Source organism: Macrotis lagotis, chromosome 4 (genome assembly GCF_037893015.1).
Source record: "Macrotis lagotis isolate mMagLag1 chromosome 4, bilby.v1.9.chrom.fasta, whole genome shotgun sequence".
Classification (NCBI taxonomy): Eukaryota; Metazoa; Chordata; class Mammalia; order Peramelemorphia; family Peramelidae; genus Macrotis; species Macrotis lagotis.
The window spans coordinates 97,058,527-97,085,086 of NC_133661.1; the positions used below are offsets into that span (position 1 = coordinate 97,058,527).

The 26,560-nt window shown below is 36.7% G+C and overlaps 1 protein-coding gene across 4 annotated transcripts in view; it reads left to right on the forward strand.

Annotated features, from left to right (window-relative positions):
- The window catches only part of GFRA1 (GDNF family receptor alpha 1), a 310,063-nt gene that overhangs the window by 78,775 nt on the left and 204,728 nt on the right, over positions 1–26,560 (forward strand). The window lies entirely within an intron of this gene.

The following is a 26,560-nucleotide window of genomic DNA, read 5'->3' on the forward strand; positions in this document are numbered from 1 at the left end:
TGTCCTTGCCTTTGGGGGAAGAGAGAGAGATTAATGAATGAATGAATGGACAAAATTTAGTTGTATTTCCTGGGCTAACATAGAAGATAGCATCAAGAGGGAACTGAACATTGAGTCTTTTCCCATTACTACTGCCAAGGTTTGTGAGCCTGATGAGTTATTGAAGAAACTGATGAAAAAGAATGAGTGACTTCCATGAAGCATCCCCAGTGTATTGGATTATATCTTTTGTGAAACATTTTTATTTGAAATATGTGACTTCTTGAGGCACATTGAAGTGCCTCAATGTTACATATACATTTATTAGGCCTTGATCAGAGGCCCTTCAGAGGTATACAAGATATTCTTTAATATTAGGGCTAGACTTTGTACTGATCTCATGGAAGAAAGTAGTTTTGGAAGTATATTTACTTGAGTGTATCTATAGTTTGACTTTTACCTGACTTAAGGATTTTGACTTCATTATCTTATTTGGAGTGCAGTACTCTGAAAAATCAGAGCCTGGGCTATTTTTTCCCAGGAAATGACCAAGGAATAGAGTTAGTTGCCATCAAATAAGCAAATGTGTAATGGGTGCCAATAATTGGAGATGAGAATATTAGACCAGAAGAGGTTGCCTAAAAGAGGTTGGTCATTAGCATTTGGTTCCACATTGAATATTTGCAGTCAGAGTGATTTTTGTCATTTTGTTTGTTGTATTATTTTCCCTTTTTCCATCATACTAATTGGTAACTACAATATTTGTGATCAACATTGGCAGTATATTCAAACTAGGAAATAGACTGCAAAGACAAGTTTATGCACACCTTTGGGCATATATATATATATATATATGTGCATGTGTGTGTGTATACATATATACATTGTGTGTGAGTGTATGTATATAGTAAGCATATACTATATACATATGTATTATATATATATACATATATATAGTAAGTCAGATAAATCATTGAAACAGTCTTCTATAAGAAAGAATCTTTGACTTTCATGGAGGCTCTCCAGTGTGTTTGAATATATCTTTTATGGAATGTGTATGTGTGTGTGTATAATTTTGTAGTATGCTTCAAAATTGGCATGGTTTTCAAGCTAGGAAATATATTTTCTAGCATCTGATTGGCAAGAAAGAGGTTTGTTTATATTTACACATACAAGATCCATTCATCCATCCAACCATATATTTGTATATGTGTACTTCTCCCCATATATTTCATAAACAGATTTCAAATAATGCTATAAGGTTGAAATTTTTACAAATATTATTCCATCTTAAAATTACAATGCATTACCAAAGATTTCTTTGATATCTTTTATAGAAGTATAATTGTGAGTAACAATGACTGTATTGTTGTGTTTTTCTTTTAAGAGTCTGGAGTCATAGACCTATTTTATAAATAATTCATAAATCCCAACAAGCTATAAGTAATAAATTCCATTTGGCTAGAGACTAAGAGATGAGCAGAATTGAGAAGGTGCTGCTACTGTTCTTTGTAACGAACGTGTTGCTGTCAAGCCATGTTACTCTTGCTAGCCTTCTTTGCGAACAAATGAGATGGGGTGGGGTTCATGGGAAACTTGAAGTTGAGAGTATTTTTTGAAAATAAATTATTGGCGAGTATCACCCAAAGTTGAATCACATTTCTCCTCTTGAAATGTGAAGCACTTGCATTTGGAAAGTCCTCCCTGATGCAAAGCATCGTGCCCAGTTTCTCCTGGAGAATGATTAGAGAAGTGCAGCCTCAAACAGTCCTGTTGCACTGCATTTCTGAGCACAAAGGAGACATTTAACTTTTTGTTACAACCACCATAAAAATGGCTTGCCATACTTCTCATGTCAAATGTGCCTTTTTTAATCACGCAGTCTGTTCTATGGTTAGGATTTGCACGTCAGTAGAAATGATATGTAGAGCAAAAGTTATAATCATCTGCAAATCCCTAGCTATCAAGAGACTTAAGAGTGTATGCTAGAGATGGGAGCTGCTAACCGCCCATTGGCACACATTATGATCTGATGGCAGTTCCCTGATAAGAAGTTATTATTAGGATTACAAATGAAAAGAACAGAACTCAACATTTTAAATAATTTACACTGTCGTAGCATTATATGATCATTATATACAGACACATGAAATTGTGTCAGGGATCTTGTTTGTCAAAGCCTCAGATACCTCTGACTCTGGTCACCCTGCTTATTAAAATAGTACCAGCAACTTTGACAATGGGCAAGACAAAATATTTTATTTCTTATGATGTAAAATAAAAAAATGCCATCTAAGCACTACACACTGCCTAGTTAGTGTTTTTTTTTTTTTTTTTTTAGGAAAAAACCCTATCTCTGATATAGTGGAGACACTGGAAATACTAAAGCTCTGAATATTGTAGGAAATAAAAAGGAGAAAGTACTGTCCAGTACTGTTCCCTTCGTTGTCTCTACCCTTGGTGGCCCAGTCTTAATGAGTAATTCTATCTGGGTAAGCCATCAGGACCGCCTAGTTTATATACTAATATAATGCACTCTTGGCTTTGTTTGTCTTGGCTGATGGAGGCAGTGGGAAACCAACCTAGGGGAGGGTTTGCAAATGTTTGTTTCTGGCGTTGAAAGTGCTCGGTTTGTACCTCCTGTCTTTGCTCATAGAGGAGTCTTTCCGTGATTAGGCAGCTGTGGACTGTGGCAGACAGAAGAGGGAAAGTCGGGTTTCAGTTGACAACATCAGACATCCTCAGAGGAAACAAAAGTTATTTCCTCTGTATTGCATTATCTTTTATTTCACTACAAATCAATCTTGTTACAGTAGGTGACAGCACTGGAGTTGCTTCTGGGTATTTCTGTCTGTGTGTACATGTTCGTGTGTGTCCTTGGAACTGTTCTCTGCTCCCCTCTCCCCCATATTTTCATACTTAAATACCATTTTCCATAGTGCCGTGTGAAGAGATGTTTGCTAAAGAATATGTGGTAATTTCTGGGTATCGGTATACTTAAGTACCAGAAGAATCAGACCTGTGAATTTTTGAAAAAGAGAATAAAAAATTTCAGTGATGCTGGGACCATGTTTTTTTAAAATTTATTTCTACATACCCACAAAACACTTGAGAGATTGAAAGACACGAGGTCCAGAAAGCACAAGATGCAATTGACTGGCCCACTTCTGTTTAGAATTCAGATTTTCAGAACACATTTGTACCAACTATTTGCATCATTGCCATCATCATGATTAGACTTCATTTTAAGTCACTGAAGTATCTTTCTAGTGGTTGTTCAGGCTTAGCTTTGACTCCCGAAGACCCTAGAATTTAAACTAAAAAACAGTGGCAAGGAGATGGAGGGGTGTGTGTGTGTGTGTGTGTGTGTGTGTGTGTGTTTGTGTGTGTGTGTGTGTGTGTGTGTGTTTGTGTGTGTGTGTGTGTGTGGTAGAAGGAGTGGAGTGGTGGTGGTATGGTAATGATAACAGTATTGTACTAGAATTAGTAATATTAATACTGCTACTAGTGGCAATAGCAGCATCAGTATAGCAGTAGCAGCAGCAGCATCAATAGCAGCAGCAGTAAAGGTGATAGTAGTAGTAAGCAGGTGCTTAATTGGTATTTGTTGAATTGAATAGTATATGCTTTTATTTTAAAATCTAACTGGAAAACTTTAATTCCTATATGAATGTAACTTAAGGGTTTCAGACATCATTAGCCAAACCACCTTTCAGGTCAATTCTCCCATTTAAGCAAAAGACAGTAAGAGACCAGGGGGAGATCCTTCTTCACACCTGCTATATTAGATTCTTTTTTCCCCCCTAATTTTAATTTATTTAAGGCAATGGAGTGAAATCACTTCCTCAAGGTCACACAACTAGGCAATCATTAAGTGACTAAGGTCGGATTTGAATTCAGATCCTCCAGACTCCAGGGCTGGTGCTCTATCCACTGTGCCACCTAGCTGTCCCTGCTATTTAAGATTCTGAAGAACATTATTCTTCCAGCAGTAATGCTTGTTTTTCTTTTGTAGATGGGATGGAAAAGTGGCATGGTGGTGTCCAGTGACAAAAATCTGGGAGACTGCTGAGCTGATCCTCTCTTTAGGTCATAAGTCTAGGCAGAGAAACTTGTTTTCAACTCCCATCCCAACCCAAATTAAGTTCACTGCTCTTGTTCAAACTCTCTTAGGAACTGTCTCCTTAACCTACCACTTCCATTTCCTGAAAATTAAAAAAAATTATGTTAATATTAAATCATTGAAATATTCCCATCTATAACTACTATTTCTCATCTCTTTGCAGTTGATTAGTTTAACAAATCATTCTGATAGAAGTCAGCATTATCAGAGCACTGTTGGTACTATATAAGATCATTTCTGACCTCATGTAACTTGATTTAGTAGTGGGAGTTGAGAGTGTACATAAATAGCATATCAGAAAATAGGCAAAATATACAGCTATGCTAAGGGGTAGCTAGATGATGCAATGGATAGAACATTAGGCCTGGAGACTGGAGGATCTGAATTCATTGTGGTCTTAGACATTAGTTGTGTGACCCTGGGTGAGTCACTTAACCCCTTTTTGACTTTCCTCATTTGTAAAATGGGGACATGTTAGAGAAGAAAATGACAAAACACACTGCTATCTCTGCCAAGAAAACCCCACACACAAAGTCTATGGAATCATATAAAATAAGATACAACTAAACAACAATAGGCAAAGTACTTGAGAGATCTGTGTGTGTGTGTGTGTGTGTGTGTGTGTGTGTGTGTGTGACACACACACACACACACACAGAGAAACACAAAAACACAGATACATATATCTTCTTTTGGAACAGGAGATCAGTACTGATTGATATTTCTGATAGGATCTGACCAGGGCAAAGCACAAGAACTTGTCATCTCCTTAGTTCTGTTACTTCTGGAAACTGTGCCTTTCAATGTAGTCTAAAATTCCATTAGTTTTTCTGCCTGCTCCATGATAACCTTGAATTATACTGTGTTGGCAGTCTACTATACCTTTATGATTTTTTTTAGATGAATTATATTCTAGCCATACCATTGCCTTTTCTGTATCTTCCTGATTTGTTATGGAAATACAGCTACTAGATTTGACATTTCACTCATTCATCTCTCTCTCTCTCTCTCTCTCTCTCTCTCTCTCTCTCTCTCTCTCTCTCTCTCTCTCTCTCAGCATGAACACAAAAGACATATATACAAATCCAAGGAGAAGCTTCCAAGGTTGACAACTGACAACTGAATTTTCTCCCTTTGCAACAGCAGTTGTATTTGAGTTGGCCTTTAAAGGATTATTAGTAAGATTTCAGTTGGTGGAGAAGTCATTATAGGCATTGGGAATAATATGAGGAAAGGCAGGGAATCCCATGGGTTGGCAAATGGTATGATTTAGGAGGAGAAAAGAGTAAATGAAAAAAAGAATAACATAAAATAAGTCAGAAAAGTAGAATTACAGAATTTTGAGCTAGAAAGGACCTTAAAAGACGAAGAATTCAATCCCTTATTATATAAAGAGAAAATAATAGCCTAGAAATTGACTCCCCAACTTCTTGCAACCTGTATCTAGTGCAGTCAGAATTTGAACTCATATCTCTTGACTCTTGTACTAAATTGTGCTTGTCTTTCTAAAGCAATCACTTAGCTTTCTGTGACTGGTATTATGGTTAATTAGTTTTGAACAGAAGTTTATAGGATTCTTAATTTGTAAAAGAAAGATTTATCTGAAAGTGCTTAAGGGGTAAGGTTAAAAGACTATTGAATAGGTCTAGGAAGATGTTAATGAGGGGGGTCTTATGTTACACATTGTTTGTGTGTGTGTGTGTATGTGTGTGTGTGTGTGTGTGTGTGTGTGTGTGTGTGTGTGAGAGAGAGAGAGAGAGAGAGAGAGAGAGAGAGAGAATTTATTAAATTGTTACAATGTTCCAGACCAGTTACTGAGAATTCAAATAAAAAGAATGAAACAATCGCCAATGAGCATGTCAACTGATAGGATGTGGGATGTGAAGATAAGAGTCAAAGATAACACCAAGATTTTGTCTTTGGGAGAATGGGGATATCTTGGACACACGGAGTGAAATCAGAAGGACTAACAGTTTTAAAGGAAAAGATTAAAAAGCTTACTTGTACATGTGCTGAATTTGAGGAACTGTTAAGAGATAGATGGGGCAATGTTCCATAGATATTTGTAAGTACAAATATCTTAGAAGACCAGAGATACTGGATATATGGATGAGATGGTTAATTTAAAAGAAAGTCTCCATTGAAGAGTTCTTTGCATCTGTGTTTTGGTCCTGTGCAATTTCACATAATTTTTTAAATCAATGTTTTTAATAAAGGCAGAAATACCTTATTTCTCAAATTTGAACATAGTACCACCAAAATAGAGACAGAGAGATAATAAAACATTAAATTATAAAAATCTATATCCAAAAAAGGTCTTAAGAAGCAATTTTGAGATGAATGGAATAAAATTAATAACTAATTATCTTTCCTCCCTTAACCTTCCCCCTCCCCTCCTACTTTCCCTACTACTATAGAGAGCAACACCATCCTGGCCTAGAACATTGTAGGAATTTAATAAATGCTTATTTTTTATTCTCTCTCTTCTTCTTTCACTCACTCACTCACACAAAGAAAAACACAGTATTTAATTTAGTAAAATAAAAGATTTAGAATATTAAGTAATATTAAGAAAATAAAAGATTTAGAATGTCAAGGAAAATTATGAAAAATTATGAAAAAATAAGAATGAAGGGATAGAAGCTACATTATAAAAGAGTAGCAGCATCAAAACTATCTGGTATTGGTTAAATAATAGAGAAATAAAAATGGTTAAATAAATAATAGAGATCATTGAAGCGCACTAGATATGGGAGATTGAGAAACAATAGAATTCAATTAACCAGCTGTTTGGTAAAGTGGACAACATAAATTACCTAGAAAAAAGACTGCTTATTTGATTTAAAAAAAGCTACTGGGAGAAATTAAACTGACAAATTAGATTTAGGCTTGCACCTTAAATTATATTCTTCTATACATACTAAATGTATACAACTTTAATATTAAAAACTTTGCTATTAAAAATTACAATAGGAAAAGATTAAATATCTCTCACAGTTATGAGTAGGAACCATATTCTTTTTCTGCATGCAAAACATATTTCTCTGTTAGCCATGATGCAATAGAAAACACACACATGAACAAGAAAAATAGAGAAAAAGGATAAGCCAAATCTACTGGGTTCATCAGCTCTCTCTCTCTGGAGGTGGAAAGCATTTTTCATCATAGATCTTTGGAAATCTCTCTGGATCATTTTCTCGATCAGAGTAAGTTTTTCACAATTGTTCATCATTACAATTTTGCTTTTTCTGTGCACACAATGATCTTATTCTGCTCACTTCACTTTGCTTCAGTTTATTTAAATCTTCCCAGGTTTTCTGGAACTATCCTGCTCATCATTTTTATAGCACAATAGTATTAAAAGAAATTCTTGTTTTGGTTTTATTTATTTTCATCCATTTGCACATGCACATTTTCAAGTTACAAAATTTCTTTCCACCCTCCCTTCCCACTCTCCTCCTCTAAGTTGCAAACAGTCAAGTTAGAATTTTACATATATACTTTCGATAAACATCCTTACAGATTAGTATTAGTTATTTTCAGTATGAGGAATTAGGATAAAGGGAAAGAGATACATAAGAGATAATTTTTATAAAGTGTTCATCAGATTCTGGAGGGTTTCTCTCTCTCTCTCTCTCTCTCTCTCTCTCTCTCTCTCTCTCTCTCTCTCTGTTTTGTTTTGTTTTTTGTTTGTTTGTTTTTCTTCCTTTGGATGGTGATAACATAGTCCATAGCTAGTCTAACACAGTTGTCCTAGCTCTCTGAACTGCTGAGAGGAGCTGCCTAGATCAAGGTTGTTCATCTCACAATGCTGTTATTAATGTCAACATTGCTCTCTTAGTTCTTCTCCCTTTGCTCAGCATCAGATCCTGTAAGTCATTTTGTGCTTCCCTAGAGTCCAACCATTTATTCTTTCTTATAAACAACAGTATTCCATAGTATTCATGTACCATGATTTGTTAGGGCATCCCCTCAATTTCCAATTCTTTGCCACTACAAAAAGAGCTGCTATGAATATTTGAAACATGTAGAACTTTGCCCAATTTTTACAATTTCTTCTGGATATAGGCCTAGAATTGGAATTGCTGGGTCAAAGGGTATGAACAGTTTTATTGCTCTTTGTGCATAGTTCCATATTGCTTTCCAGAAAGGTTGGATCTATTCACAACTTCACCAGCAATGCATCACTGTCCTAATCCTCCCACAACCTCTCCAACATTGACCATCTTCCCTTTTCTCATCTGTGCCAATCTAATAGGTGTGAGATGATGCCTTGTTGTTGTTTTAATTTGCATTTCTCTAATCAATAGTGATTTGGAGCATTTTTTCCATATGATTCTATATAGCTTTAATTTTTTTATTTGAAAACTGTTCATATCCTTTGACTATTTATGAATTGGAAAATGACTTGTGACCTTATAAATGTGATGCAATTCTCTATATATTTTAGAAATGAGACTTTTATCAGAACTCCCAGTTCTGAACATTGTTTCCCAGATTTCTATTTTCCTTCTAATATTGTGGCAGCATTGATTTTATTAGTGCAAAACCCTTTTGATTTAATATAGTCAAAATCTTTCATTTTGCAGTTTATAGTGTACTCCTATTCTTATTTGGTCATAAATTTATTCCCTTTCCATAGATCTGATAGAGTATTTCTTGGTCTATTAATTCATCTATGGTGTCACTCTTTGTCTAAATCCTGTACCCAAGAGATACATTCTTAAAAAAAACATTGTTGTTCAGTGGTTGTCCATATCTTTGTAACCCCATTTGGGATTTTCTTGACAAAAATATTAAATAGTTTATCATTTTATTTTAAGCTTATTTTACAGATGAGGCACTAAGGCAAACAGGTGAGTAGTTTGCCCTGGGTCACACAACTTATAAGTATCTAAGGCTGGATTTGAACTCAGTGACTCAAGACTAAACATTCTATAGAGCCTGTATCACCTAGCTATCACAGAAAAGAGGGAGAACATTACAAAAGACAAATAACAGATTACTTGAAACCAAACAAACAAACTTTTGGTCAGATAACAATAATGCATCTAGAATAACAAAGGAAATAGTAGAATAGAAAAAACATATTTTTTGCATTAAATATCTTCTGTTAAGGGTTTGGTATCCAAGACAGATAACAGCTAATAAATATGTGACTAATAGCCATTTCCCACTAGATAAATGATCAAAGGAATGAACTGCATTCAAAATTGCAAGGTAGGGGCAGCTAGGTGGCGCAGTGGATAAAGCACCAGCCCTGGAGTCAGGAGTACCTGGGTTCAAATCCCTTCTCAGACACTTAATAATTACCTAGCTGTGTAGCCTTGGGCAAGCCACTTAACCCCGTTTGCCTTGCCAAAACCCCCCAAAATTGCAAGGTATTTACCATCATATGAGAGAATGTTTCAAATCACTAATAAGAGAAATGTAAATCAAAATAATCACCCCCTACAGATGAGCAAAAATGACAAAAATTGGCAATAGTGTTAGAGAGGTTGTGGAAGGATAGACCCATGAATCACGAATGCATTGTTGGTGGGGCTGTGAAATGTTATAACCATTTTGGAAGTAAATTTGGAATCAAGCTGATAAAATGACTAAAATGTCCATAGACTTTGAACTAGAGACTCAGTTACTGGGTTTATATCTTTTCTTGCCCTTTAATTTATTTAAATAAAAAAAGATTTTATTTATTTAAAGTTTTACAATTTTTCTTTTAATCTTGCTTCCCCCCCCACATAAGGCATTTTGTTAGTCTTTACATTTTTTCATGGTACACATTGATCTAAGTTGAATGTGATGAGAGAGAAATCATATCCTTAAGGAATAAAAATAAAGTATAAGAGATAGCAAAATTACTTAATAAGATAATTTTTTTTATTAAATTAAAAGTAATAGTCTTTGGTCATTGCTCAAAATCCATATTTTTTTTCTCTGGATATAGATGGTATTCCCAAAATTGTGTCTGATTATTGCACTGATGGAATGAGCAAGTCTATTAAGGTTGATCATCACCCCCCCATGTTGCTGTTAGGGTGTATAATGTTTTTCTGGTTCTGCTCATCCTGCTCAGCATCAGTTCATGCAAATCCTTCCACAAGCTTCTCTGAATTCCCATCCCTCCTGGTTTCTAATAGAACAATAGTGTTCCATGACATACATATTACCACAATTTGTTAAGCCATTTCCCCAGTTGAAGGACATCTACTTAATTTCCAATTCTTTGCCATCACAAACAGGGCTGCTGTGAATATTTTTGTGCAAGTGATATTTTTACCCTTTTTTTCATAATCTCTTCAGGGTATAGACCCAATAGTGGTATTGCTGTATCAAAGGGTATGTACATTTTTTGTTGCCCTTTGGGCGTAATTCCAAATTGCTCTCCAGAAAGATTGGATGAGTTCACAGTTCTGGGTTTATAGCTTAAGGAAACAATGGATTTTAAAAAGTCTTCATATATGCCAAAAGATTTAAAGTAGTGCTTTTTGTGACAGGTCAGATTGTTTTTTTTTTAAGCTTTTGCAAGGCAAACAGGGTTAAGTGGCTTGCCCAAGGCCACACAGCTAGATAATTATTAAGCGTCTGAGACTGGATTTGAACCCAGGTACTCCTGATTCCAAGGCCGGTGCTTTATCCACTGTGCCACCTAGCCACCCCTGACAGGTCAGATTTAGAGACAAAGTACAAAGATGTCCATTAATTGTAGAAGGGCAAACAAATTGTGGTACATCGAAAATCTGTATGAACTGATGTAATGAAGTAAACAAAGTCAAGAAATAAAAAGTGTCTACAATAATGTAAATAGAAAGAACAATTATATACCCAAAATTAAAAAGTAAATATTACAAAATTATGAAGATTAAATAGGACCAAAAGAAATATTATAAGACACCTCTAACCTATACTTTTGTAGAAGTATGAGGTCCCACGAGTGTACTGTGTATTTCACACATTTTCAGTGTACTGGGTTATTTCTGCTGTTTTTTTTTCTCTAAAAATGCTATTTCTCATGTGGGATGGACTCTGGGAGAGGAAGGGATGCTTATGGATGCCAACAGTGTAAGAACAAAAAATATTAATAAAAATTTTATACATTTAAATATTATTTAATTAAATAATTAAATGAAGATTTTAAAATATTAATAAAAACTTATTTTTTAAAAATTTCGTCTAGGTGAGAGAATGAATCTGAAAATAGAAGAGCTGATCTGAGTAGACGTGGCATGAGTTTTACATCCTCTCCCCTGGATTTTCAAGGGCCAGTGAGAGGTGTCTTTCACAATTGATCATCATTACAATTTTGCTATTATTGTCACATTGGACATTGCCTGAACCTTCCAATAAAGTGGGGTAAATGTAGGGGTAACTAAGACCCAGTTTCAGTAGCTTATGGTTTATCTCTAGCTTAGACTATTAAGGGACATTTTAGCTTTACCTGATTGTTGAAAGTTTGTCACCTGAAATACTGTACCACTGAAGGATCTCAGTGATATCGGAAAGACCTGATTCAAAAAAGTCAGGACCTCCCATTGATCACCAGTCATCCTGGGGCGGCTAGGTGGCACAGTGGATAGAGCACTGGCCCTGGAGTCAGGAGTACCTGGGTTCAAATCTGGCCTCAGACACTTAATAAATACCTAGCTGTGTGGCCTTGGGCAAGCCACTTAACCCCATTGCCTTTCAAAAAGAAAAAAACAAAAAAAAAAAGACTATGTTCGACTCATATGGAATAGTGAGAATGGCATCTTTGCACAGTGACCCCTCCCTTTAATCGATCACTTGTGCAAATCATAGCATCTCTTTCCAATGTCATGGTCTTCTTTGACACCAAAGGACAACTAGAGTTGAGAAAAGATTTTTTTTCCAGATTGGGTTAGCCTGATGAATATATCTGTAGTTAGACTACAGATTTGAAGTTGGAAGGACCCTGGTGGGCCATCAAGTCCAGTGCTATCACTGAGACATTAGACATGAAAATTGAAGTCTGATCTTCCTGAATCCAAGCCAGAGCTTTATCTACTTGAACCAAGTAGCTAACCCTTATGGGAATGGAAGAGATTGAAGGTGGATGAGCTAGAAAGGGGGCATGATTACTAGAACAGGATCTTGGAGAAGACAGAGATGGGGTGGAACCAAGAGCTCAGCTGATGGGATTATATTTTAAGGATTAGGAGCATTGCTTTGTCTGGGACTGCAGAAAAAGAGAAGGTCTTGGAAGATTTGGAGGAGTGGTATTCAGGAATGGGATTTGAGGTTGATGCTGTAGGCTGCACTTGATCTCGATGAAATATATGACATTTTAGGTATGAAAAATGGGGAGTAAATTTGGGGTCTGGGGAAGAAAAAGAAGAGAAGAATGTTCAGACCAGTTCATGGTGGTAGTCAGTGGAATAGAATAGCACCAAAGGGAAAAGTAAAAATGCATAAAAAACATGTGTAGGAGATAAAATTCAGCTGATTTTATGGTATTTCCTGGGGATGCTTAGTCTGGTGGAGAAATCCGGTGGTGGGATTAATCAGGGTCGAACTATAGTAAGTCAAGATTAAAAGTCACTTCCTGCTCTTAGGAATTGGGGCATATCTCTCTACCTCCATTGCTTCCTCTGTAAAATGAATGGCTTGGGTCAGTGACTTATAAAATCAGTGACTTCTCTGACAAATATGCCATTAAGTTCTATGCATCTGTGACCTCATTCCAACTTTAAGGTTTGTTTTTACATTTTTACCCTTAAGAAAATACTTTCACAAACATTCTGTAAACGTTCAGTATCCTCTGTAGATACAACATAAAGTAAAAATGAAGAGTTGCCCATCAGTCAGGAATTAAGAGAGAAAATCTGTTCCAGGGGCCGTATTGAAACACCTACTCATTCCCACAAAGATTAATACCTGAAATTTACAGTAGGTGGCATTGGTTTTTTTTTAATTTGAAAAGAATAATAAATCATAGTTTGAATTTTTGACAACCAAGCTAAGGGTATTAATTGTGGAGGTGGGCTTATGGTGTCAGGAATAATTCTACCATTTATAATGCATCTGATTTATGTTCATTTCAAGATTATTGGTCAAAATCATATCACTTCAGGAAACTCATATAAATGTGTAGCTGTGACCTACTGCCCATGAGCTATGACCCCCCCATGACAATATGCTAAGTTAAGAAACAGCATTTTTTTTGTAGGCTTTAGATTTGTGTTAATAAATTAAATATAATGTAACAGTTTCTTGGCAAAAATCCAGAGCTGTCATATTTCATGGTTAAATGAGAAAATAGAGTATTAGATATATTTATTATTCAAAAGTGGCACATTGCTCATACTTCGTGTACGTAATTTATATACAGTGTTTACCTCAATCATCATCATATCTTTAGCCAGAACCAATAGCTAACTCTTAGAGACATGGAGAAAACCCATAAATCTCTCTAGCACAAAGTAAACAACTATACCAATTAATTTTACAGATTTTTTTATATGTCTCTGTGTGATACATGATGAAAATATTTAAAGAGTATCCTTTTCGAGAGTGCTCAAAGCAGATTTATTTTATATTCAGTGTATGTCGTCTGGCGTCGTATCTCCCCTGCCTAATGAGATTAGGTATAGATTTCATTTTGTAGTGGGTCTGGAATATGGCAGGCTCCCATCTGATTAGACAAGCTCAGGATTTCTATTTTTCCTCTTAACACATTCTGTTCAGAAAATGCCAATTCAGGAAAATAGGTTCATCATTTTAAAAAAAAATGGTACTGATGCTCTTGTTTAAGAAAAATATTTCCTCTTGGAACTTGGTCCCAAAACTATGAAGCTTCTGAAAGTCCTTAGCCCATGTTGTTCCTATGAAACCCCATTTAACATGTCTCATTTATGAGAGGCCACTTCATTGAGTACATTTTTCTGTTTTCATGTTATAAGATCCTTAAATATCTTAGAAGTGATCTTTAGAATCATTTGGAGTTGTCTGTACAGTGAGATTTTGGCTGCAATTTCTCTTTGCTATAAAACAGAAATGGATATGCGATGGGGATGTTTTAGGCCCCTCCCAGAGGACTTTAGTTACTTAGAGGATCTAGTCTTGTCCATAAGGTGGTGACACATTGTGAATTCCAAAGAGGCTTCTGTGAACATGTGAAAATATTTAAATTGTGCCCTAAAAAAATTAGTCTGCTTATATATTCACAGTGCCACTGACTTGATCTCCATTATTATCTCATTAAAAACTATGAGTTAGTCCACAAGCATTTATTAAATGCTTACTTGCATTGCGTTATGCTAAGTGTTGATAAACAGGAAAGACAAAAATCAGTTCTTGCTTTCAAAAATATGCATTTTAATGGAGAAGAAAACATGTGGATGCTCAGTTACCTATACATACAAGATTTGACAAAGACTGTGGAAGGTAAAATGAAGAGGGAAGACGTTAGTAAACCAAAGATACCAACAGGCTTCCTGGAGAAGCTGGGGATTGAGCTAAATCTTTAGAGACAGCCATATAAACAAGGGTGGTGGAGGACAGTTAATGTGTCCCTTATAGAGGTGAGTTTTGGAATGTTGGGTTTGAGGATCTATAGGTAGACTAGTTTGTAGAGTGTGGTGGAAATTAGATCTAAGGAGGCCAGGCCAGAGAGGTAAAGGTAGGATGAGGCTGGATTATTTAGAGCTTCAAAGACAAAGAAAAGAATGGATATTTGATTATGAAAGGAGGCACTGGAGTCAAATTCATTCATTAGCTCATCTATTCAATCAGCCAACATTCTTATGTGTGCAGAAAATTATAGTAGGAGATATAGCAAAGTTAGATAAAGCACCATCTTACTCTTGTAGAAATTACAGTTTAGGGGACAAGGCACAAAAACAAATGATGCTAATATACATTATACTGCAAGAGTGTGAGAGGCAAACATGGTGGTGGATAGAGACCTGTCCTTGGAATCAGTCTGGTCTGGCTTTAGGTCCTTATTCTGATATACACTGGCTGTGTGACCTTGAACAAGGTCATTCCATGTCATGCTATGCCATAACATACCATGCCATGCCACACCATGCTATACCATACCATACCACACCACCCTATACCCCATACCACATATATCATATCATACCAAAATATAATAATAGACATAGTTTATAGGACTCTAAGTAGAATAGAACATAGTGATCTAATTTTTTTAAGAAGGTCCTCACTGGGAGTGCCCCATATCAAAGCAATTGTTAATTGCTATTAAAAATATTGTCTATTAAAAATATATCGGAGAAGAGTAAATCAAAATATTGTTATAGTGGGATCCTCTTCTCCCTTCTAGTGTCCTTCTCCCCGACCCCAATGATTAGAAGCCAGTATAGGTAATCTATGACCTTTCCTAAATTGGGGAATAGCCTCATAGAGAAGGAGAACCAGGGTTTAATGTAGACTTTGGCAGCCTTTTCAGCTTTCTATCTCACTTTCCAAAGGGGCGGGTGCCATCGCTTGCCTATCCATCGTTCTCCCCTTCCCCCTTTCCCTCCTCCAATCATAGTAAATACTCTATTAGTCTGGAGGTTAAACTTTTCAGCGACCTCTCTGAACCAAGAAGTAAGCAAATCTTGCCTTAGGGTTTCCAAAATAAAGTCATGGCCTTCATTTCTTAGGCCCTCAATTTGCTATCATTGTGACCCTGTCTGAGAAGCCAGAGTAATAACTTAGTGACACCGACTGAATCTTCTTTCAATTGATACAAGTTTGGTTATCTGATTTCCAAGCCTCAAGAAGATTAAAAGCAACAAACTAAAATGGCAATGGGACACACTGAGGGAGGACCAGTGACCATAGGAGAAGGATGATAGTTAATACCCTCATGGAGGAAGAAGAAACAAAACTTTTTTTTTTAAAGAGGAAGATATAGCAATATGGGGGATAATCTAGATATTCCAAATGATGATTCTCATTCATTAAGAAAAGCTATTGTATTAGAGGAAAGGGAATGTGTAATAAATTTGAGAAAGATTTCAGAATGAGTTCCATGAGTTTAAGGACTGTCTTAATTAACGTTGACTCTCCCCCATGGATTAGTACCAGTGCTTTGATACATAGAAGGCACTTCTATATACAAAATTGCTGAGTATGACTTAATGAGAGAAGTAAAAGCTAAGGCTAGTTAGTATTTATATATTACATTAAAATTTACAAAGTACTGTACATATATTTGGTTATTTGATCCTAATAACCCTGTGAAGTGATTTTACTAATATTCTCACTTTAGAGATGAGAAAACTAAATCTGAGAGTATAAATGACAGACCGAGAATTTCACCCAGATGTTAATTTGAATTCATCTTCCTGAATCTAGTGTCTCTTACCCACTGGGCTACTTAGCAATGATATTATAACTGAAAGGTTTAGGGGCAGCTAGGTGGCGTAGTGGATAAAGCACCGGCCCTGGAGTTAGGAGTACCTGGGTTGGTCTCAGACACTTAATAATTACCTAGCTGTGTGGCCTTGGGCAAGCCACTTAACCCCGTTTGCCTTGCAAAAAAATAAAATAACTGAAAGGTTCATATATGGGTATCATTATGGGGGCATAAGTTAAGAACGTAGGTTGGGACATTATTGAGGGCAATTGAAACTGGCCTAATGTGTCTGGGTTTTGTCTTCTGAGTCAAGAGAGCTATTCCAACTTTTTTTTTTTAGGGGAGGAATGAATGAACTAATGAACATATTTATAATATTCTACCGTTGTAGACTACGTGGCTTTCATTTTTTTCTGTGTTAATTTGTTAATGATATTACATCTGTTAGTTACATTTAAAAAAAAAGGCTACACCTTCATTAGATGGATTGCTGGTGGCTGAGAACTAAGACAGAACCATCCTTTAAATAACCAAGATTGTCATGGTCAGGGCTTTAGGGGACAGACTTTGAAGCTGCAGTGATTATTTCTGTGGTGGGGGGGAGGGGAGGGGGAGGAAAGGGACGTGTGTGAGCATGCTTATGGGTTTTGGCTGATGTGACCCCTTCCCATTCGCCCCGTTTTCTGTCTCACACACCCCTCCCCAGCTGCCATTACCAGCACAGCAGTCCCCTCTAGACAGGCTAGAAGGCTCTAACTCAGAGGCTTGCTGGGAACAACTCTATTAATCAGCCAACAGACACAGCTCCTACAGAGACACTTGGCATCCATTTTACTATTCCCTCAGTCACTTCCCGTGCACCTGGTCCCCTCCAGCCCAGCGAAGCAGGGGTAGAGAGGGATTGCTGGAACCAGAGGTTCTGGGGGAGCCGCCCTCCTATTGTTTATGTATTGTTGGAAGTCACCAAACATGGTGAAGCAGGCAATTGGTTTAGTGGAATCTTCCTTCTTCCCTTCCCTTCCCTTCCCTTCCCTTCCCTTCCCTTCCCTTCCCTTCCCTTCCCTTCCCTTCCCTTCCCTTCCCTTCCCTTCCCTTCCCTTCCCTTCCCTTCCCTTCCCTTCCCTTCCCTTCCCTTCCCTTCCCTTCCCTTCCCTTCCCCTTCCCCTCCCCTTCCCCTTCCCCTCCCCTTCCCCTTCCCCTTCCCCTTCCCCTTCCCCTTCCCCTTCCCCTTCCCCTTCCCCTTCCCCTTCCCCTTCCCCTTCCCCTTCCCCTTCCCCTTCCCCTTCCCCTTCCCCTTCCCCTTCCCCTTCCCCTTCCCCTTCCCCTTCCCCTTCCCCTTCCCCTTCCCCTTCCCCTTCCCCTTCCCCTTCCCCTTCCCCTTCCCCTTCCCCTTCCCCTTCCCCTTCCCCTTCCCCTTCCCTTTCCCTTCCTTCTTTTGTGTGTGGGTCCACTATCTGAATTGTTTTTCTATTTCCATTTTTAATTTTATTTTAATATATGGAATAAAACAAGCATTTCCATAATATAGTGCAATAAAAAGATGATTGCACACAAAACTGCAAATCTACTATGTGTCACTTGCTATTCCTTTCAAATATACAACAAAATTATGTACATTTCTTTTTTTCTTCCCCTGATTGCTTTTTACGAGTTTTCTTAGATTATGCAGATTGTTCCTAATGTGTGGCTATATTTCACTTAAATATATTCACTGAATTAAAAACAATAGAATGTAGCCTCTTATTAGCAAGTGACAGTCTTTTATAGGGGAGTCTTATGTTGGACCAGAAAGTGGGTAATGATGAGATTTAGGTTTCATAAATGGCTCTTCTGTATGCATATCTACTTTATGATGTCAGAGATGTAATAGGAAATTTGTGAAAATGTGTATATATTGAGAGGTTTTACTTATAGCCTGGGAAGCCCATGTAATGGATAGGTCCTTGTGAAAAGACCAGAGGCCAGCAATGAGCCTTGTACGTACATAGTCTATAGGTGCTCAGGGAATATTTTTGAACTGTTTATTGAAATCTTGCTAAACCATTAACTTTGCCAGGCAGACCTGCTTGCCTTTCTCCTTAGGAAATCATAGAATGTTTACTGAGCCCTTGTTGCAACTTGCTGGGCACACAGAACAGAACCAAAATGAACAGTTCCTTCCCTCAAGGAACTTACATGTTATTTTGCCAGACAACATAGTTATATTTATAAGTTTACTCAAAATATAACCAAAGTAAATTCAAGTTTGCTTTTGTTGTTGTTTGTTTCTTTGGTAGAGGGAGAAGCATTAGTAGCTGAAGGCAAGAGTGAGGTGGGAGGGATGGAGATCAGGAATACATACGGAAGACATGGCTTGTGGTTTTTTTTATTATGAGGAAAGATGTATATGTTCAAATTGACAAGCAATGTACTATTGCCAATTTTTTATTGCCTATAAAGACTTGGTAGTTTAGCAAAGGACGAAGTTAGGGTGAACTGGAGTAGAAGAAGAAAACTTTGTGTAAGAGATAATGGAAGGTCTCATTCCTAGAATGACTAGTGCTCTGCCCTCCCAATACTTTGCATTTATTTGTACTTAGATTTTATAGTTATTCTGCACATATTTACATATGGACTCTCCCCAGTATCTCCCTCAATAAAACATAAACTTCTCAAGAGTAAGGATAGTTTAATTCTTTGTATTCATGTCCTTTTTGTATTTGAGCCCTGGGGCTTGCACAGTAATCTGCCAAAGCATCCCCCAAAGCCAGGAAAACTAGACCTTTCAAGGAGAAGCAAGGAAACACCATTACTCTTTGTACCATTTAAGCTATGATCCTGATGGATGTGAGCTCCACTATGTGCTTCTCAGCCTAAGAAGAGATGGATTGAAAATGATGACTTTCTTCTGCATCATCACAGTTACCTCCATCTAAGAGCTAGCAAAGTTAAAGCCTCTATGACCAGTTTTGACTTTCTTTTCTCTTTTTTCTTTTCCTTTTTCTCTTTCATTTTTTGTCCTTTTTCTTTCTTTCTTTCTTTCTTTCTTTCTTTCTTTCTTTCTTTCTTTCTTTCTTTCCTTCTTCCTTCCTGCCTTCCTTCCTTCCACCTCTTCCTTCCTTCCTTCCTTCTTTCCTTCCTTCCTTCCTTCCTTCCTTCCTTCCTTCCTTCCTTCCATAATATTCATGTTTGATGAGATTCTGTTTTCTCAAATTATATACACACACACACACACACACACACACACACACACACACACACATATATATTATATACACTTATTGACATGGGAATGTAAAGAGTGTGTACAAGAAAAGGACCATTTTTTATTATCTATTTATTATTAATTATAATAATAATAATAAATTAACAGAAACTATGTTTGATTAATAAGAATAATTTCAGTTGAGTGTCTAACTGATATAAATTCCCTTCTACTTTCCAAAGAAGATACAACCTTATGTGTCTTATATTGTTCTTCTCCTGAGGAGCTTGGAGGGCTGATATGTTTTATAATTGCTATGAATTAGAATATGATAAGTATATAGGGATATAGATTAGACTTGTGATTTCAGTGGTATGAGAACTCACAGATAAGGAAAAATCCTTCCAATAATGTAGTTTGAAACCTAACTTTTAGTCTTAGTTACCTATAGAATTTAAAGGTTAGATGATTTGTTCAAGGGTCACATGGCTGTCATCTTAGTTATAGGCAGAATTTGAACCAGCCATTCTATCCACTATGACATGTGGTTTTTAAAATAAGTGCATGAAATATTCAGTGAGATTTGGGTGAGAGATAGAGACAGAGACAGTCAGACAGAGCAGACAGACACAGAGACAGAGCAGACAAGAGAGAGCATGTGGACAGAGAGAGAGGGGTGGGGGAGAGAGAGAGAGAGAGAGGGAGAAAGACAGGCAGGCAGATAGGAACCTTTTCCAACTACAGAGATTTCTCAGTAGAAGTAGCAACATTTGAGGTGGGCCTTGAAGGAAAGGTAGCTTATCAGATAACCTAGCACTGTTCATTGTACACAGTCATTGCTTAATAATTATTCCTTGAATGAAGGAAGGCCTTGAAGGGGTAGAAAAGATTAAGAAGAGGCATCAGGGATAGTATAAGTAGAGATAGAATGGAAAAAAATTGGATGCTTTTTGGGAATGTTGAATAGTGGAGCAGAGAATTCATAACGGTGAGAGTAGTCAAAGAAGGCTGAAGAAGTATTCTGATACCACCATATTGTATATCTGTCTAAGGATTTTATACTTTATCATCCTGTATTATAAGATCAACATCATCCACAAACATTTATTGTGTTCTGGGGATGCTTAGAGGTATAAAATTGGGTCTGTGCCCTTGAGGAGTTTACAGCCTAATTCAGGAGACATACCATAAACATAAAAAGATGAATAACACCACAAAATAGCAAAGGCTCTAAGGCCTGAATGGGTGGGCCAGGTGTGACTATAAATAAAGCATAAAGACTTTAGGACTTCTGAGAATAACCAAGGGCATTTGTATTAATCCAGGAAAACCTTCTGAAGGAGTTGGGGTTTGAACATTCAGTGAACACAAAGTAACACTTCAATAATCAAAGAAGAGTTTTCCTCTAGAAAACTGCAGCCAGTAGAGGTGAAAAATGTGCAGATAGATTCAGGAAATTGTGACTGGACTATAGGGTTCAGGTAGGAGAAATAATAAAAGAAAGGAAGGGAGAAAAGCCATTTGTATACTAGACTGAATTTGAATTTTATCCTGTAGTATTTATCAGGGCATCATATCTAAAAAATAGCTAGTCATTTAACTAGTGATGAGAAAATTGGGCATCATGTACATGAACTGGATCAGATTATTAGAATGGATTAAGATTAGAAATGGACCAACCTCTAAAGGGGTGGTGGTTCAGTTGGCATAAAGGCTACTAAAGTTTGGCTGCTTATCTAAATTTAATGAAAATTTTTAGGTCTAATGTGGAGATTAGGGACCTCAAACAACTGGAAATTACTATCCTGCAGCCAGAAACCCCTGCCTAATATAATAATGAAGGAATAGAATTCTTTAAAGCAAATCCTTTCTACATCTGTAAAATGAGAGATGTATATATATAAGTGTTCTTTATGATTTTTCCAATGATGTGTTTCTATGATATGTCTAATTACAACTGCTAGAATTTCAGTTTTAACTTTTTTACTTCAGTAATGCTAGATTTTCTAAGATTGAGACTATATCTAGGACTTGCTTGACTGAATTGACTTGTTGGTTGAGTAAAACAGCCTTCCATCTAGTCAGCAACATCATTTGGCTGAACTGACCATTTAAGCAGGCTTGAATGTGACCATCTGAATGGGGACCATTGGTTCAGGGTGATAATGATGAGGCCAGGTGAGTGCCTGGCACATGTCCTGATTGGCTGTTTGAACAGTCTCCTGGCAACCACACAATGGCTCCCTGAAAGCCAGTCTGATAGAGCCAGAATGTGAAGAGAGCATGGCAGCTGGTACAGTGAAATGTAATGGAGGCAAAAAAAAGTGAAGGAAAAAATTAGGGAGAGAGTGAAAAAAAAAAGCTGAACCAAAAAAAGGGAGAAAATAGAACAAAAATACAGACTAGAGAAGGGAAAAAAAAGATTTTAAAGAAAATTCATATTTTTCAGCTGTGGACCCCTAGTAGCTAACTTGAAAATTTAAAAAAATGATTAAAATGTAAATCTCAGAAATTAAATCCAGTAGTAAAATGTAAACATATGAAGCTTTTTACAGAACAGGCACAACAGTTCTTCCTTGTTAAACAACTGCAGGTGAAAAAAGAACACTTTTTGCATAAATTTTATTTGAGAATGGATTAAGATTAGTAATAGACAAATCTCTAAAGAATTGGTAGTTCAGTTCACATAAAGCCTACAAAAGTTCAGCTACTTATCCAAAGCTTATATAAATTTAACAAAACCTTTTAGGTCTAATGTGGAGGTTAGGGACCTCAAACAATTGGAAATTAATATCCTGCATCCAGAAACCACCCTGCCTAATGTAAGAACAGAGAGATAGAATTCTTTAAAGTAAATTATTCCTGCATCTGTGAGAAAGAAAGCCTGGTGGGATTTCCCTTGTCTGGGGCCACCACTTTTCTTTGGAACAGTTGTCAGGGTTTTATCTCAGTAAATTCATTTAAAGTATATTTTGAAACTTTTAAAAGTTAGCACTCTGCTACATTGACATGCCATTCCCACCTCCTTTCCACTTAATTCAGATGTGTTTTTATTCATTCAATACATATTTACATAGTGACTTCAGTAGACACAGGAGAAAATAGAAGGAAGAACCATTATGGAGGGCATCCGTTTCCTTGGAAGGGGTGGATTTGATTGTTGGAAACAGCTTTTGAATCATTGGGAATTGTCTGGTGAGTGAGGTTTTCTGTCGAGCTGTTTGAGGCTGTTTGGGGGTCAAAACCAAGGTATGACTATAAATAAAGTTAGAACTGACTTTCTTGGATGGTTTAAAACTGCCTCCCAAGACAATTCCCAAAGAGCAGTTTCAGACATGTTTTGAGCCATGACAAGCATCTTTGGAATAAGTTTATAGTCTCCCAAGGGACCTACTTTGAAGGACAGCATTCACCTGGATATATGATTTTCTGGTATGTTTACTTAAAAGTCCTCACAGTCATATCTCATTTGTTGCCTCAGAATTTTTTCTTTCTTGTCTCATGGGTATAAATCTTGTTTCTGTGGCCAGATTTCAATTTGAACAAAGGGATGAATTTTCCCCAGTAACTAGTAATAGATAATGTGTCCACAGTAGGTGTTTAGTAAATGAACAGTGAGTGAATAAATAAATGTATAGCTTTCCTGTGGAGCTTTAGTCTCTGCTCTATCAACACAAAGGTACAGATATTCGCTCTCTGAATACACACCAGCAGCCCATTTTGTTATTGAGGCACTGCCGCTGAACTGGTGTATATTGAAGAAGTCCTGGAGATGAGTAATGACTTCTCAGCTGTTCTTTGGATGAGACGGTGCAGCGATTGATAGTGATGACTCTCTGGGTATGCAGGTAGAACCAAAGGCCCTGATGAATGTCCAACACTCCCTCTTGCAATGAGTGGGTTTAAAGACTATCTTGTGATTTGCAATCAGAGCAGCTATCTCGGATACCTCTTGTGGTTTCCTCCCTGCTTCTTAAATTTGGAGTTGCTCTGAAGTGGAGGTAGAGTTTATGTACAGAGGGAAGAGAAGCAAAATTTGTTGGATAGCCCATGTTTATATAAAGGTTCACAACAACCCTGGGTTGGAGGGAGCACATGCATTATTTATTTTCATTTTACAGAGGAAGGAACTAAAAATTTAAAAACTGAAATGACCTCTAGGGTCATACAGCAAGTCAGAATTAGAGGTAGGACTTGTGGATTCTGGCAGTGGGGAAGACATATATAAGGGAAAAGAGCCCTCTGCCAGTCATTGGGAGACTTGGGTTCTAGTTTGGCTCTGGCACAAACTTGGGGTGTGACTTAGAGTGGAACGTCTACTATCTCATCTATAAAATATCTTCTCTATCTAAGGTCCTTTCCAGGTCAAACATTTTATGATATATTTACAACCATACCATACATCTTAGACCAAGAGTTCTTGATTTTTTTATGTGTCTTATATAGCCTTTACCTAGACTAGAGAAAGTTTTACTCCTCAGAACATATTTTTAATGCATCAATGCATGTGTGTATGTGTATATACACATATGTGCATTTGTAGTTTGTAATATTTATTTTATTCATAGATATCTACATAAATATATATTATATACATGCACAAATATATCTAAACTTACACATACACACTATATAATGAATATACATGAACATATATCTATAGATAAATATATGCATATATACACATATGCATGTGTATATATAAATATATATATATATATATATATTAAAATTTAATTCTAAGATCCCAAATGAAGAACCCTTGCAACATAAACTGATAAATTGAAGTTCTCCTTGTCTCTTTTATTGTTATTTAACTCATCACACACCCAGAGTATAAACTCCAGAGAGGGTAAGGACTTTGCCTTATTCTTCTTTGTATACTCTTAGCACAGACCTCTTTATTACAGTAGTCATTCAGTAAATGCTTGATGATGCATTGAGAATAATTTTATATACTTCACATCAGTGAGATTTTCTTAATGTAAGATCTAGAACTTATGATTATTTTTAATTCTCTTGGATCTGTTTTGATAATTCCAGGAAATGAAATCACTCCATCCATGAAGATGCTAAAATAATAGTAATTGTTGTTCAGTTGTTTCAGACTCTTTGTGATCCATTTTGGGTTTTCTTGGCAAAGGTACTGAAGTGATTTCCTATTCCCTTCTCTGTCTCAAATATTTAACAGATGAAGAAACTGAGGGAAATTGAGGGAAATGGGGTTAAGGGACTTGCTCAGGATCACACAAGTTGTGCATGAATGTCTGAGGCCACATGTGAACTCATGAAGATGAGTCTTCCAGATTTGAAGCCCAGTGCTCAAGCTCCTACACTACCTAGTTGTCCACATAAGCTATTTGGGGTGCTTAAAATGCAGATTTTTTAAAAAGATGATCAGTTCACATCCCTAAACAAATCTGCACAGTTTTGTACATGAGAAGTTAACAGTTGTGGAGAGTGACAAGTGATTATCATAGTAATGCCTCAAGGCACTACAAGCTCCTGAGGTACTTCCTGATTTTAAATACCATTCATTTGTTCATTTAACAAATGCTAAGCATCTGCTTTGTACCAAGAGCTAGAGCTACAAAGACAAATAAGACAAGGTCCTGCCATCAAGAAATTTATAGTTGAGTACAGTCATCTTGGACTCTTAGATGGAAAGCTGGAAGGGGCTTCAGGGGTTTTATTTTACATATAAGGAAACTGAGGCCTGGAAATTTAAATGATTTATTAAAGGTTTTTCAAATGGTGGTAAGCATCATAAGATTTGAACCAAAGTTCTTGAACTTCAAAGATAGAGGAACTTTCAAGATAGTGCCTGTGCACAGGTAACATAGCACATATTATAGAGAGCTAATGTCTACCTGTGTCACACTTGCCTTCAGTTTCTTTCCACATCTATAAAATGTGACTTCTATGTCTCTTTGAGATCTGAATCCCTCTACTTATGAGATGGAAGTAAGAAAGCACAGAAGGATTTTTAGGAAGTATATTCCTTCTTTTCAGGTCAAAATAGCTAGAATTAAAAAAGGGGGGAAAAAACCTCATGATCAAATTCTTTTAGGAACTGAGGAAATGAAAATATGTAAACTGCAAATACAAGGCAGTAAGAGAATGCCAGGGAAAATGTTCAGATGAAAGAATACATTGGCAATCATTTTAGCAGGCAGGACTTTCTGAATTCACATCTCACTCACTCCAGGTCCATTCTTATAGGTGGTTGGTACCAGTGGATAAGAGTACAGGGCCTGGGATCAGAAAAGACCTGACTTCAAATGTGCTCCCAGATACCAGCTATGTGATCTCTGACAAATCACTTTTTTGTTTCTGTTTCCCTGTCTGCCAAATAAAAATGATGATCATAGCATCTATCAAGTTTGTGGTGAAGATTTAATATGCTAACAGTTATAAAAACTGGATAGCCTGTACTTATTTATCATTAATTACTGTTATTATTGTTATTATTATCATCATTGTCATTATTCAACTGGAATTCAGAAAAGAAAATGAGATGGCCTCTCTTATCGTCTCCTTTTTTATTTTATTTTCTTTATAAGGCAGTGGAGATAAGTGACTTGCCCAGTGTCACACAACTAGGGAATTATTAAGTGTCTGAGGCCAAATTTGAACTCAGCTCCTCCTGATTCCAGGGGTGGTGCTCTGTCCACTTTGCCACCTAGCTGCCTCATTTCCTACTGTCTTAAAACCCTGTGACCTACTCCTTCACTTTATCTCAGATTCAAAGAAAGATGGTTATACCTTGGATCTCACCATCACTCTCCTTGATCAAAATCTAACATTTCTCTCTCTGACCATAACTATTTGTCATTCCATATTTCCTCTGTTTTTCCCCTTCTAAATCTATTCTTTACCCTCATCAGAACCTGCAACTTTTTTTTTTCCTTTATGACTTTCTTGGGTCATTACCCCTTTGTTCTGA